Source organism: Galleria mellonella, unplaced genomic scaffold (genome assembly GCF_026898425.1).
Source record: "Galleria mellonella isolate WM207_F2 unplaced genomic scaffold, CSIRO_AGI_GalMel_v1 utg264, whole genome shotgun sequence".
NCBI lineage: Eukaryota > Metazoa > Arthropoda > Insecta > Lepidoptera > Pyralidae > Galleria > Galleria mellonella.
The window spans coordinates 1,096,074-1,108,195 of record NW_026442060.1 but is presented as its reverse complement, the minus strand read 5'-3'; the positions used below and the strand labels follow the sequence as shown (position 1 = coordinate 1,108,195).

Here is a 12,122-nt window from a genome sequence, read left to right as displayed (position 1 = left end):
TGGCAAAACCCCCAAAGCAGGATGTTTATGTTTAGCAGTGGACAGTTAAAGGCTGATATGATGAGAATGATGATGCAAATATATACTTTATTGATTAATGCAATTCATTAAAATATTTGGTCAACTTATTACACAGTTCATAATCCCAGTAGCTACTTCACCTGGAATTACAGTTGTAAGCATTGTTTACTCGTCTAAAATTACCATATAAACACCTAATATAAGTGGTAACCATTACCTATAATCCCTTTCCGTTCTCGTGGGTGTCGCAAGAGGCACTTAATTTTCGAGGGGTGGGCAACTCTTCAAATATCACCAAAGCCTAACTCCGATTTGAAGATATTGTACAAAATTTCCTAAGTGCATGATATTATATAATTTTTCCGAAACAAATTAAAGTGAAATAATATGAGTCATACACCAAGTAAACATTAAAGATAGCGGTGCACGACTTAATCTATTCAATTACTAATTATTCGATTGAGGAATTCATTCACACATTATTCGAATAAATTTAAAATCGACTACTAATTTTATTCATTCGACTACTAATTTCCCCATCCGACTATTAATTTTATCTGACTACAAATTTTATCAAAATACTTTTTTCTTCCTTTTTTTGGTCGTCAGTCGTCATCCATTATTAGCTCTTGGTAAGATAGTGAAATCAGGAACAGAACTTTGTTGTCATTGTTAATAGTTTAGTAAAATTATTCAAATAAGAAAATTAATACATTACTGATTTGTTTATTTTTTATTTAACTCTTTATTGCACCATAAACAAAAATATACAATAACAATTGAACAACTCAGGTGAAATACAGTAACATAAATAGAGATTAAAATATACACATAAAGGTACAGAAGGCGGCCTTATCGCGTATTTAGTAGCCTAATTATAAAACTAGAGTCAGCCGCGAGTTTTCGTGTCGTAAACATCGTTATCAATTGCGCTGTCACTAGTAATTATTTAAATCGCATAAAACATTCAATTTTGAGTACTTATCATATACCAAATTAAACGTAATTACACGGACTAAATAAACGTTAAAATAATTTAGTGTTGTAAATCATATTAAACCTAATAAAAGTGATTTTATTTTAAACTAAAAACGTTAACGGTCAAAAAGTGAAATTCGTGACCTTGCTTACCTCTTTCAGCGGTCTCGGTCAGCTGGTGGCACTTGCTCTCTCGCACTAACTCGCGTGTGCATCTCGCTCTGGTCGGCTGTGCATTGCGGGTGAATCATCGTTTTGTGTCTGCACTTGCATATTTTTGTTATATAGAGAAATGAATAAAATGTCATCTACGGAGCTCACTTGTGCGGGATGTCGCTGTGTTATCTCCAACAGGGAATACCTTCGTTGTAGCCTGTGTCAGGAAGTGTACGAGCGTAAATGTACGACAGTTTCGGAACAACGCTTTTATAACACTATGACATAGGAACACAAACTCTCATGGAAATGTGATCAGTGTAGAAGCAAACAGCCTAAAACGGGTAACTCAAATACGCCGGTGCGTGGTGCTGATGAGAACGTCACACATCGCCGAGGTACAGCCAGGACTGCATCATCATCCAACGAGGAAGGCACTGACTCTTTACTTGTATTGGAGATGCGCTCTGTTGGTGAGCAGCTGAGGGCGGTGCGGCGTCAGATGGAGGAGCTGACGGCCACTGTCTCTGGTGCCATGTTGAAGATCGAGGCCTGTAATGAAAGGATTGATGGTCTGTCAGCTCGCATGGACGGTATGGAGCGTCGAATGAATGAGATATCGGGGAGCCAACGCGATGGTGACTCCTTACTGCGAAGTATAGCCCAACTTAAGAGCGAGCTAAACGAACGTGATCAGGAGCTTCTGTTGAACGACGTCGAGCTATCTTGTGTACCGGAGCAGCAGGGTGAGGCGGTTGGTCACGTGATCCTGACATTGGCCACTAAACTGGGTGTACCGTTGACGGAGCGGGATGTGGTGAGTGCGACTCGTATGGGTCGTGTGCCGGAGCCTAGAGAGGGCACAGCTCCTCGTCCTCGTGTCATCGCTGTGCGGTTGGCGCGACGTGCTTTGCGAGACCAGTTGATACAGGCAGCCAGGGTGCGCCGTGGCACGACAACTGAGGGTGCAGGCCTACCGGGTACGCCGCGGCGTTTTTATGTTAATGAAAGGTTAACCAGGGCTAATCGGCAATTATTTCAAAAAACGCGTGAGGCGGCGAGGCAGCACGGCTGGCGCTTTTGCTGGACAAGGAATGGGAAAGTATATGTTCGAAAGCATCCGGTGGGTGATGCTGTTAAATATCGAGTTCACTCGGAGGATGACCTGGAAGGTGTTTTTGGTTTGCCTTCCGTTTGTTCGTCCGTTGAAAAACAATAGAACACGATTATTTGTAGTCACTAATTATTTATATTTATTATCACAAACTGTCCATTGTTATAAGTTTGCTTTTATTTGTATTATAAAATTTGTGTTCATAACGTTTGCCACCGTAACACACTTTTTAAGAGATTATTTTAAATGTCACTTGGTTGTCTTTGTAAATGATTTCGAACAATACACAATCAACATAAACTTTATTAATGATCAGATGTATGAAATGTCTATTTCTGGGGTTACTTGTGTGAGTTTATTATTATTTATTGGTATTTATAATTATATATGGTTAATTATTTTATTATATCACATTCATATTTAGCACTAAGTTTTTTAAATTAGGGCTTTATAATGCAGGCTCTTTAAGCACCGGACAAGATGACTTTATTGTAGCTATGAGCCGGTATAACGCTGATATTGTTGCAATTAATGAAACATGGTTACGCGAAGGTGAAGAGGCGCGTGCTCCAGTCGTGCCCGGGTATAGACTGCGCTCGGTTCCGCGCCCGCGCCACATGCGTAGCGGACGCGGCGGTGGCGTAGCTTTTTACATCAAACGCAGTTTGTGCGCGCGAGTTGTACAGCATCCTGTCGCAAATATTGAACAAATGTGGGTAAACGTAACCTTTAATGGAGTACGGGTTATTATTGGAACGGCTTATCGACCAGAATGGGTAGGCATTGATGTTTTTCTTGATGCTGTTACGGAGTCAGTAACATACTTTTCTAATTACGATTACATTGTCCTACTTGGGGATTTTAATGCTGACATGTCAGATGCTCATAATATGAAGACTAAAAAAATTCAACAGTTTCTGCAGTGTTTGAATCTTAAACAGGTGGTAACTGAACCAACTCACTTTTCTATACACAATGAGACACTTTTAGACATTATTTGTACCAATGCACACGCGCAGGACGTAACTGTGAATAACATCACTGGTTCCTTGGGTCATGCTATGGTTATCACTACCTTATCAATTAAAAAAAGCAAAAGTACACCAAAGACCATAACGTATAGACCTATTAAAGATATGAATATGACAGAGTTTATTGAAGATTTAAATTCCATGAACTGGGAATCCGTGTTGCTTTGCTCATCAGTCGATTCTATGGTGAATACGTTTAATTCATTAATCCTATCATTGTACAACAAACATGCTCCTGAAAAAACGATCAAAATTAGAAACGGTCGATCTTTGCCGTGGATAACAAATACTATTAAATATATGATGGATTTACGCGATAAGGCATTTAAGAGATATCGTAGATCTAAAAATGGTAATCATAAGGAGTATTATATACAATGTAAAAAGCTAGTAAATAGTAGTATTTATTATGAAAAAAGAGCGTATTTTAATCATTTAATTAATTCTAAGTGTGACGATCCTAAACTATTCTGGAGAAATATTAGGGATAAAATTAATATAAATATAAAAAAAAAGGACTGCTTACCTGATCGTTTCAATGACCCGAACGAAATCAATGACTCTTTTATTAACGTGCCTGCCCCCTCGTCTGTGTCTATTTCCGATCTGACATATTTTGAGTATCACAGATATGGTGATATTTCACTCACTCTTAAACCGGCCGACGAGAGTGAAATAGCTAAGTACTTGTTGTCTATTAAGTCCAACGCTTGTGGGGTGGATGGTATAGGGAGAGACATGATCTTACAGACCCTGCCACGTACACTGTCGATAATAACGGCTATAATTAATAAGTCTATCGTAACAAGCGCGGTGCCCGAATTATGGAAATCGGCTATTGTCACTCCTATACCGAAAGTAGATAATCCAGTAGAACTAAAAGATTTGCGTCCAGTTAGTGTTCTTCCATACTTGTCGAAAATACTGGAGAAAGTTATTTACACCCAGTTGTCTAAGTATGTTGAGGAAAATTGTATCTTACCAGCGATGCAATCCGGCTTTCGCAAAGGTAGAGGTACAGTTTCCGCTTTATTGGACGTCGTTGACAATATTCTTACGAGTCAAGATAGTGGAGAGGGATCACTTCTAGCATTATTAGATTACTCTCGTGCTTTTGACAGTATCAGTATTCCACTACTTCTGGCAAAATTGACATTTTACGGTTTGGACGAACAGTCAGTCGGATGGTTTACGAGTTTTCTCGATAATCGTAGACAGACTGTTAAATTGGTGGGGAGAGCTGGTAGACCTGCGTTTTCTGATTCTTCGGAAGTCACGCGCGGAGTACCTCAGGGCACAATACTCGGTCCATTACTGTTTATTTTATATAGTGCTGATCTTATAAAACAGATACAACATTGCAAATACCATATTTATGCAGATGATGTTCAACTTTATATCCCGGCTTCTCGCGGAAATGTCTCAGGAAGTGTTTCAAAATTAAATGAGGATCTTGAACGTATTGCGAATTGGTCGGTTAAAAATGCAATGATGTTAAACCCCAAAAAATCTGTATACATGGTTCTAGGATCTAAAAAACAAGTAAAATTTATATTTAGCCAGAATCCTGACATATATATTTCCGGGGAAAGAATTGACTATGTTAAAGAAGCTAGGAATCTTGGAATAGTAATCGATAGTGAACTACGCTTTGAGACTCATGTTCTAAAACTAGTTCAAAGCTGCTTTTATCGCCTAAGAGTTCTATATCAAATTAGAAATCTTCTGAATGAGGAAGTTCGTGTCACACTTTGTGAATCATTGATCTTGTCTAAATTGAATTACGGCGATTTAGTGTATGGACCTCGATTGCATTCTAAAACTCAACGTCTTATACAGCGAGTACAAAATGCATGTACTAGATTTTGTCACAATATTCCGCCTAGAACGCACGTAACGCCATATTTAAATAATTATTCCACCTTAAACATGTCCTCTCGGAGAAACTTTCATCTCGCTTGTACAGTATTTGACATCTTAAAGTATCGGCGACCGGAATATCTATATTCTAAATTACAATTTAATTCATTCCATGACAAATATAGTACAAGACCCACGCGCTACTTATTAGCAGGGCGTCCTCATAAAACTGTGGCGTTTGAGGGAAGTTTCCGCTACCAAGCTACGAAATGCTGGAATAATATACCACCCCCAATAAGATTGTCTAATAGTAAACACATTTTTAAAAAAAAACTTAAAATCTTTTTAATTAATAAACAAAAAATTGGAATACCCAATAGGTACGTAGCCGAAATATTTATTGCCTGAATATCTGAATGTGACAGAAAGTGATCTCTGACTACCCCTCATCTAATGGTATCTGTTATTTATTTATTTATGTAGAATATAATGTCAAGTGGAGGCAAATATAATGGACACATACAATGCAGTTTATTTATATGTGTATGTGTGTGTGTGTATGTATATGTATGTGTATGTATGTATGTGTATGTATATATATGTATGTATATGTATATATGTATGTATGTATGTATATATGTATATATATTTATATTGTAAATTTTTAATGAAAAGTTTCGCGACTGACTCTTGGCCACAGCAGAATATCAGTGTTTTGCTCTTTTAAGGGCAAAGCAATAAACTGAGCTGTGACCATTTTGTGTTACTATGGCACACGCATGAAGGAATGTTAACAAAGGAGATTGTTAGATTATGTATTTTGTTTTTGTATTTTTGTTTTTGTATTTTTGTTTTTTTATTTGTGCTTTTTTTTATTTTTATTCATTTGTCTCTTTTGCTGTGTATTACGTGTATGTTTTTTTTTTTTTATTGTAATTTGTGTGCTGTAAGTAATGCAAATAAATTGTCTATCTATCTATCTATCTATCTATCTAATTACTAATAATTCGAATGACAAAATCATTCGAATTCAAACAACGCTAATTAAAGATAATAAGAGAAATCAGGATTAATCAGATATCATTTAATCCAAATAATATAATAAAACAAATCAGGATTAGTTAGAGATCATTTAATCCAAATAATAGAAATAAATGAACAACAGGTATCTACAACAATATTCATTTACTTCTATTATTCTAGTTGAAATGAACAGTACACAATGAACTAACACCCTTAAGCCCACTTAGTGGTCTATAAGAATTCGCTTAATTTGAAGTAAGAAGAGCCTATTCTCTTTATCTTAGTACAATCACTGCTAAAAAAATAAACAAGATACTCGTATATGTGCTAACGTATTTTGTTTACATTAAATTCATTCCCATACTATTATTTGCATTAAAGAATTTATTTTATAGCAAGTTTGACAATCGGTTTTTTATTCGTATTCTCAGTTATTTTGGTATTTTTTTTTCCAATTGTTTATACAGCAAACTCTTGAACTGATGATTATATTAATGAAAATAAATAAATATATTAATTGTATTAAAAATGCTGAATTTAAGTAACTAGTTGATTCTCAGGTGGAAATTTTGAAATATATTTTTAATGCTCATATGTGAAATTTCATGTTTCCAGGTACTGCAAATTTAGATGTTTACTGATCAAAAATTACATAATTTCTACTTTTTAAAAAGAAAAATCACAAGTTATTAATATATTTTTTATTTATGTAATTTTTTTAATCGATAGGGTTTACTTCAATATTACTCCTACGTTACTTTGACTACGATTAAAGTTGGTTTTTTGCAAAGCTCAATTAAAATTGTAAAAAAGTAGCAACAATTGAGAAAATCTAGAATATATTTAACTCTAAAATCAAGATTTCGAGCTTAAAGCTAAACCATTTATCAACGAAGCAAATCTTTTCAAAACACTCAAACAAATTTACAGTTCCAATACTTAAATGCAGAAATCCGAGAGAAAACTAAAAGTACACTTAGGAGAGTGATCTGCTTTCGTACTTTCAACTTAAATCATGTTCAAGTAAGGCTAGGTGCTTAGAAACTTCGTTTGTTTCAGTACAATGTTTGGTAGTCGATTGGGAATATAGTTCGTGATTGAATGATTACATACATTATTGTTTTTTAGAATTTCAAGAATTTTAAAAAACTTCCCAATGGAGGAAATTTCTAATTCGTCTCTTTTATTTTACTTGTATATTACGCGTTTATGGTTTATAAGAGATTGAAATTAACGCATATTGACCACAGCCGGTGTAACCTGGTCGAAACATCGAGATAATCCACGTAATTTATCATAGTTTACTGAAATGATCGCGTTAAATCCTATCTCTTGTAAAAAAGTGCAATGCGAAACTCTAAAAGTCAATATTACAATCTATTGAGCGGGTTCTAAATCATATTTGTGATGATTAAAATTGACGTTTTCTTTAGTAGGTACTTGTTGCAAAACAAAATCAAATACATATTTTGTTTCCTTTAAAATAATAATATTTATTTATTTTTTATTTAACTCTTTATTGCACCATAAACAAAAATATACAATTACAGTAACATAAATACAGATTGAAATATACACATAAACGTACAAAAGGCGGTCTTATCGCTAGGGCAATCTCTTACAGACAACCTTTGGTTAAAGGAGAACAGATAGAAGTAAGATAATAGTGAGATTTCTATTAATTCATCGTATAATAATGTATAATGTTTCTATTCAATATTAGTTTTAACAATTTTTTTACATACATACATACATATCACGCCTGTCTCCCATTAGGGTAGGAAGAAACAATGGAACGCCAAATGCTTAACAACTTTTTTGTAGAGGAAAATTTACTTCGTATACCATACTTTATTTTAGAGCTGATATTCCTCCATTGTTTCCTTTCGTGTTTATTCTTTTTTTATTCTGATTCGTCATTTTTTGCGTATTCTAATTTTAAATTATTTTAAACAACGTCATAACGACTTATTAATACCCATTCCATCGATGCTTGGATATTTTTCCATATTGCTATATTAGCTTACTATTCTATAATAATATGCTATTATTATATTATTATTGGCGTGAATTTACTGGGTACAGAGGAATAACACCTGAGTCCTCAGGAATGACAACGCCCATGATACCCCATGGGCGAAACAGTATACTCTGTTATGTCCATGGTACTGCTCACGTCTATAGGCGACGGTTACCACTTTACATCAGGTGGGCCATCAGCTTGTTTGCCATTTTAAGTTGTATAAAAAAAATACTCTAAAGGAAAGTAATCTGAAGTGGCAATAAGCTAGTAGCTCGAAGAACAACCGATAGAGAAGAAACGTTCTTGTGTGGCAGCTCCATATAGATAAACGCATTGTGGGATGATTCTTCACTAGATGAAGTCATGAAGTCATAAATGCATTGCAGAGAAACAATGGATGAGGCAGGCAGGCAACATTCAGCAGTGAACAGATAATGGCTGATATGACGAATGTACTCAATAATTGCCAATACCAAACGATTTATTGAAGAGTTTTTATACGAGTTTTCAGTCTTTTGTACTAATACATTTTGTAGTACTTATATATTCTATGCATGCTATTTTAAATACATAGCTAACAACTATATAAATGGAACGTAGTAGGATGCTTTCAGTAAAGCAACATCATGTTAGTCGTGTCATCTATCCCTGTACCTACATCTTCACCATATTTCATGACAAAGTGTATGTTTCATCTATCTGTAACCAGTCACTCTACTGCATTTTATAAGTTTATTATCTTATAATGCATTTCTCTGATAATTAAAAACAAGTTTATAACGGAAATATATATTACTTTAATGAAATATATCAATCAAACAGAATTCACAGGAATTTGCAAACACAAAATTACTTGAAGATCCAAATAAAATTTACTTCGAGTATGAGAGCAAGGTTGTGGTTTCTTCCCAAAAGTTGTTCCACCACAGAACAAGGCGCCGAGTAATTGGTTTCTGAATAATTAAAACGCGACAGGGACTTGTGTCACCTTGAAAAGTTCAAATACACTTGAGATCAGCACAAACTACTTGAACGAACTTGGAAGTATAATTAGAAAGCACACAGAAACGTCCCTGAAGATCTGGTATTTTTCTTGGCTTGTGCACGTACTATAACCCCTTTAATGCACTTACTATAATTGGGTGTGGAATTAGGTGATTTTGTATAATACCTAAAATGACAAAAAATGTACATGAACAGTATCATAAACATCACAACCTACTCAGTGATGCTCATAGTATCCCTCATATTATGCCATTCCTAACTTTTCGGATGATCTGGCACTGCAGAATATGGTCTTCTATACCTCATAATTTCACTGCCATAATCCATCTTTTAAACCAAAACACAACCATTCAAACACAGTTGCTTCGTGGCAAAAACATGACTGGAACCGATGTATCGATGAAGATGACTTTTGTATATAGTTTCCTTCTAGAATGATATCTTCCATTCAGAACTAAATAAAAGGTAACCAAATTTAAAGGATTTTGCTAAGTCTTAACAGTGAAGCACATTTATCCATAACCTATAAATAAGCATACAATATTATTAATAAGCCCAAAGAATTTCTAAAATAAGTAGACAACAATAAAACTTTAGCCATATTTTATCCTATAAGCTGTGTACATTAGACTAGCTCGGTTTTAATACTCAAGATAGTGCCTACACCGCACGGTAAATCTCTTAAAGAACTTCTTGCTGAAGATTATGTGCAAACTGCTCAGACATACCAAGTTATTTTTGTTTAGCTAAAGTTTTGTACAGAGTTTACATAATGGGCATAGATCTAAATATATTTTACAAGTATCACATTGTTTTGTACCGTCTGTCCTGGTATAGGCACGTGATGCGCAGGGATGAGGAGCATGTCTTTAGAAAAATACTAAGAATGAATGTGGAAGGGTATAAGGAAGACCTAAAAAGATATGGATGGACTGTGTAAAAGATGATATGACCAGATTGGGAGTGAATGCAAAAATGACTGCAAGTGGAGAAGAATGGAAGAGAAAAACATATTATGCCTACCCCAAATAATAATTGGGATAACGGTAGGAAGATGATGATCACATTGATTTATGCCATGAACATTTCTACAAGCTTTTATTTAACTTGCAACGTTTGTTAATTGGTTTAGATAAAATTTTACAAGCTTAATTAGAACCAGTAGCTAACCCATTTTGTGAACTCCTTCAGTTCTGGTGATATTTAAAAGTGTATCATTAGCCGTTAACTGTCCAGTACTGAACATAAGCTTCCCCCATAAGGGGGGTTTTGCCAGTGGTTGCCATGCTTGGCTAAAGGGTTCATAATCGCAATAATTGGTTTTAACCGCAGTATTTGATGATGTTTTAAAAATTATTAAAATATACTACAGTTAATATTGTAATATTTACAAAACGGCTGCCACCCCAAGATGACGTATCCATCTTATTAATATAAGTATTAAATGAAAGACCTTAAAGTGATCATAACGAAAAACGAAATTAAATTATTTTAAAAGGGTTGTTGATAGAAGATGACAAATAACATTATAAAACTATTTTCTTTTTCTATAGTTTAGGATGTCTATTTCATACTATATCTGTGGTGTGCATCAAAATTCTAAAACCTTGTTTTAACTATACTGCAGATGCGACACCAACGTCCTTCATGTCAACTATGTTTAAATCAACTATTTCTTGGAAAGAAATGTTTTATAATTAGATTTTCCGTGTAGTCTCAGAATAGAATGGGTCACCTCTTCCTTTCACGTAGGTGTCAACTAAATGGCAACTAAGAAAACTTAATGGTCCAGAGATGGGTAACAACGTCCCTCTTAAAACATCAGCAAAAGCGATTACCATTCCGCCTGCCAAGCGTGGCAACTAATAACCAAACCCAAAATAAGGGGAGGCCTATGTTCAGCAGTGAACATATAATGGCAATATGATTATGACAGCTCTGTAAAAAAATAGCAGGTTTGATCATCATAATTAATATTGTTAGTATATAAAGCAAATTGTTTCATAGATACGGACAATCGATCTCTGTACAATTTAAAGATTTCAGTTCATAACTATATCTGTTTGTATGTGCATTATATTGGCAAATAAAGTAGTTAATGATATAGCACCTGTAATTTCAGTTCTGCTTAGTTTAAGACTACTTGAGACTACACTATGGGGTTCTTCAGAACGGGTATATTAAGGTTACTTTCGGGTCGGTATCGCGCACGTGACATTCTTACCATTGCAGGTGTCCATAGACTGCAGTAACCATTTACCATTAGACGAGCTGTATGCTTACCACCTTCGTGGTATAAAAAAATGCTGTATTTCTTAATTCTTGCTTAACTTAAAAATACAAATAAATTAATACGTGATATATACAAAAAAGACTATAGGAATGGCCCGCAGCCAGAATGCAAACTCGACCGGTTGACTCAGACGGAAAAGTTTTCCTGTATTTTATTCTAAGTCCAACTCAGTGCACATTCTTTGATTTCTTGGTAACAGCTATATTTGCAGTATCTTTGAAGTTGAGAAATGTGATTGTGAAGTTTGCCTCCAGCAGAACAGGTTCCGAGAAGCTAATGTGGATTTTCATGTCGGTTAATGTGAATAAAATTAATTATATATTAATTATATATATATATATATTAATTATATATATATATATATATATATATATATATATATATATATATATATATATAAAAATCCTTTACAACTCATTAATAGTTATATTATTATTTTTTATATATACGCAAAATAAATATAAATTTTAAGTCGATATTCACTATTATTATTTCAAATTGATTAAAAGGGGTAATTTTTTATTATTGTTATGTATCATGATCATCATCTTCTTACCCTTATCCCAATTATTATTTGGGGTCGGCGTAATATGGTTTTATCCATATTACAGAAAGATT

At 34.4% G+C, this 12,122-nt stretch overlaps 1 pseudogene; it reads left to right on the top strand.

Annotated features, from left to right (window-relative positions):
- Positions 1 to 909: 909 nt before the first annotated feature.
- LOC128200737 (uncharacterized) lies at positions 910 to 2,380 on the top strand (annotated as a pseudogene).
- Positions 2,381 to 12,122: the final 9,742 nt, after the last annotated feature.